The 4667-nt window shown below is 42.1% G+C and overlaps 1 pseudogene; it reads right to left on the reverse strand.

Moving 5' to 3' along the window:
* Window positions 1-926: 926 nt before the first annotated feature.
* Window positions 927-4427, reverse strand: LOC119283875 (annotated as a pseudogene).
* Between the last annotated feature and the right edge of the window lie 240 nt (window positions 4428-4667).

The raw sequence follows: 4667 nt of genomic DNA on the forward strand, positions 1-4667 counted from the left end.
TGTAAGGTCTTCTGAATTCCTCCAGTATCCAAGTCAGACCTGCAATATTCATATTGAACTGTTCAATAGTAGTTACAAAATTATCACCACATATACACACGTATAGGGATGAAAATGGAGTGGAAACTTTCCGTTTTTCCGGAGGAAAAATGGAAACGGTGAGGAAATATCAAAACGGAAATGAAAATTTACAAAACGGAAGTGGAAATGGAATTTTTATGCGGAAGCGGAAACAAAAACGGAATGGTGTTTTCCGGTGGAACATGCATGGAAATGGAACTTTCCGTTCTCGTGAATATGGAATTTTTGTTTTTACTATAGACCTATAGCTACTTTGTAGCCCAACCACCAAAGAGAACACAATGACACAATTAGTAGAATGGATCTAAGGCCGAACTTCTACTACCACACATGTACTCAGCTTGACCATATACGCAATTGTCCGGTACAACTACAATACTACGCTAAGTTGCTAACATAATGATATTATTTTGTAGCCATGTTAACAACTCATTGAATTTGTTTGTTTTTGTGTGTATTTCTGTATGATTCAAGGGGTTTTTAAATTCCGATCAATGCCTATTTCTGTTTCCGTATCCACTTTGTATTTGCTCCGTGTCCGTTTCCGGTAGTATCTATTTCCGTATTCATTTCCAGGGTTTCTGTATTCGTTTCTGCTTCTGCAAAAAAAAATGTGAAAACAAATATGGTAGCACTCAGTTCCGTCCGTTTCCGCTCCATTTTCATCCCTACACACGTACACGTATATGTACACACATACATACATGTACTATACATGATGGCAGTTATTGTTACTCCTAGTTGGCATCATTTATTTACTAATGTTTGTTTACTCCCAACACACCTACTACTTATTCGCCAAGTAATTAGTTAACAACTTATGCAGTGGCGGTGATGACGACTAATTAAGCACTAATGGTCCGACCACCGTCGACGCAGATGACCTCTGCCCGGTGATGAAGGAAGCCGCCGGCATGCACAGAAATGCCACCGCGGAGGCGATCTCAGCTGGCTTGCCACTCCGCCGCAACAGGGTTTTGGAGTGCTCCTGTTCCAGGTACTCCGTATCCATCTGCCAAATATATCCACAAATAATATCCACAAATTTGTTAATGGTTAGTCCGTGTGTCTAGCATTTTTGGCCAAATATATCCATAAATAATATCCGTGATGTCCAAATCCTTGTCCCTCCTCGTACAAAGTGAACTCGTTACTTCCGCATAGAAAAGTGAACGCATTACTTTGTTTTTAGGATAAAGTGAACTTAGTATCTCACCAAAAACTTACCAGGCCTAGTTAAAAATTACTGTGGTGCTCGTTTATAAACAAGAAAACATTTGCTACTCCATTAGGCTATACAGTACTCTCTCCGTCCTAGATTACCTGTCTTATATTTGTCTAAATACAAATACATCTAACACTAGATACCGAGTAGGGCGTTTTGGTGCCCAGGCTCATCTGCACCCGGTTAGAAAAAAATTCATAAAAAATTTAAAACAAATTCAAAAAATTCCAAATAAAACTTGTATGGTAGACAATTTGATGCGTGAGGCCCGCCCCATATTTCAAGTCATTTGGACATATAAGAAGCTCTCAGCAAAAAAGACAAATCGGACAAAAACAGTACATGAACAGTAAACATTTTTACAGACCCCCAATTTGTCTTTTTTGCTGAGAGCTGCTCATATGTCCAAATGACTTGAAATTTGGAGCGGGCCTCACGCATCAAAATGTCTATCACACAAATTTTATTTGGAATTTTTTGAATTTTTCTAGTATTTGTTTTGATTTTTTTCGTCGGCGCGGGTGCAGATGAGCTCAGGTGCAGAAATGGATTTTCGCTAGATACCTCTGTATCTAGAGAAATCTAAGGCAGGTAATTTGGAACAGAGGTAGTACTATGTTGCTTACGTCTTTAATCATATCGGTTGTGATAAATCCTGGGGCGACACCGTTCACACGGATCTTGTCAGGGGCCCACTCGGTGGCCAAACTCCTCGTCAGTTGGTTCATTGCACCTACATACATGATGTAATAACATTTTTAAACTTAAAGCTGATATAGTTTCACAAAATTTGACTTAAACTGAAACTAATATGAGATTTATCTTGAAATGGAGTGAGCACGTACCTTTTGTGATAGCATAGACGGTGGAGCCGACAAAGCCGATGGAGCCTCCAATGGAGGACATGTTGATGATGCTGCCTCCTCCGGCGCGCACGAGAAGAGGGCGCGCGAGCTGGCTGAGATGGAAGCTCGACTCCAGGTTGGTAGCCATCACCTTGGAGTACTCCTCCGCGGTGCACTCCGCGGTGGGCTTCACCAGCAGCTGCCCCGCGTTGTTCACCTACGTACATACATATACATACTCCCGATCGCTAGGCGCTAGCAATCCAGAAGACACACAAAATCCACAGTTTACAGACACATATAGAACTCACTAGTATGTCGAGCTTGCCGTCGAAGGTCTGCCGGACGGCGTCCATGAGCCTCTCCCTGTCGGCGCGCACAGAGACGTCGCAGGCGGAGGCGGTGACATGCAGGCCCTTCTCCTCCCACCGCCGTCGGCACTCCTCCAGCTCCGCCGCGTTCCGGGAGCAGGCATGCACCCTCGCACCGAACCCGGCGAGCTCCTCCACGATGGCGTACCCTATCCCTTTGCTGCCGGTCAAATTTATAGTTATGAAATGTAGTTTAATATTGGTAAATTCGTTATGAAAGGCGATATTTTTTAATATAAATTTGATCAAACTTTGCAAAGTTTGACTTGACATAAATCTAATATGCGAAGTATAAATGACCGGAGGGAGTACTGACTAGTTTTGCAGGACGAATATTTTAGCACCTTCAAGGATTGAAATGTCATTTAAAATTCTTGAGAAGGTGTTTCTTAATGGTTTATGCGACCCCCCCCCCCCCAAATCCAAATTAATTGATATTCTCAAAGATATTTCAAAGCAGTGTACAAGATAATTTTTGTGAAACCTTCTCAATTTTTTACCGCAGTCTGCCAGTCTCTAGATGTCATATGAGTGCACCATGCCAAGTTTCATATTTTCAGACTTTGTTTTCATCTTTTGGAATTAAAAAATAATAAGTCCATGTTCTTAGTCGAGTCTTGACACCCTCAAGTTTGTTATTTATTGTATAAAGTCTAAACATAGACTCAAAAACACAAATGTAATTTTTCGACCCAACTTTTTCATGCACTTGCAGTTCAAATGCCTAGAAATGCATTTAATCATAGCTAATGAATCCCCCCAAAATGCCATTTTTAGCACATTTAACTCAGTTGTCCACATACACGCATCCCTATGAACGCACGCATACATACCGTACTCCTATGAGCACCTCCGAGATACTGAGCCGAGACAACAACTCACAAAGTCACCACATGCACATTCATAGTGGACGGGAGCGTCTCTTCCCACTGAATGAACATCATCTGAAAGCCTAAATAAATTCTGAAAAATGCGAGCACGAGTGCATAGTCTCGGACTTGAACACTGATGGGTTGTTTCCATCACAAGAAACCTAACCATCTCAACTAGGCTCAGTTTACAGAATGCCAAATTTTGACTTAGAGCATGTAGTACCGTATCTTGAGTGTGGAAGATTATTAAAGTCCAATGGATGAAACAACAGTCGTATCGCCTTCAAGCCTGACTCTTGGTGTCTCTCTAAACCATGTTTCTTCCTCGAAGATGGTTTAAATTCTAGGCAGTGTACGCCACAAATTCTATAATACCTTCTCAAAATTTTTACCACCGTCTCTAGATGTCATATGAGGGTACCATGTTTACAGGACTTTGTTACCACTTTTAGAAATTAAAGAAAACCAGTAAACTCCATGTTCGAGATAGAGTCTTGGCACCCTCATGTTTGATACTTTTTTTTTTGTATAAGGCCTAAACATAGACTCAAGAACACAAATATGATTTTGCAATCTAATTTTGCCAAAATTTTCATGCACCTGCAGCCCGATTTTTTTTTAGATTAGCCAGCTGCTAGCCTTGTTGATTAATTTTTTCTTGATCCAGTTTAATGCATGCATGATCTTCCAGGATGTTTGGGTACATCACCGGGATTTAGTGTATGTTAAAAACACCTGATGCTACCTTCATCTTAAACTAGCTAGCTTGTAAAAGCATTCCCTCAAAAAAAAAAAGCTAGCTTGTAACAGCAGTGCCGATCAGAAGACAAACAAACAACAAATGATCTTGAACGTTAGAGTACAATGCGATCAATGCTGCTACATATGCATGAACATAAAATGATAGAAAAAATACCCACTGCTACCTCAACACACTAGCTAGTTACAAAGTGTATGTCCAAATATACATGAGCAGTGCGAACGAGCAACTACTAGCTAATGAAGCCCTAAAAGGCTTGTACCGGACGCACATCCGGGTTCCGCGAGAAAAAAAAGGTCGGCATTGGAAGCATGCTCGGGAAAGGGGAGGCGAGGAAACTCAGGCAAGAGAACATGGGGCCTATGCGCGGCGGCGCTGTCGGTTTCAGAACCATCGCCGTTGTGTCGTCGTCCTCCTGGTCCTCCTTGTCGCCCATCCAGCTCACGGCGGTAGCTTGTGCCGGGCAAGGCTTCTTGTGCGTGTCCAAGCGATCAGCGGTGGTCGCGCGGCTGG

Source organism: Triticum dicoccoides, chromosome 4A (assembly GCF_002162155.2).
Source record: "Triticum dicoccoides isolate Atlit2015 ecotype Zavitan chromosome 4A, WEW_v2.0, whole genome shotgun sequence".
Lineage (NCBI taxonomy): Eukaryota > Viridiplantae > Streptophyta > Magnoliopsida > Poales > Poaceae > Triticum > Triticum dicoccoides.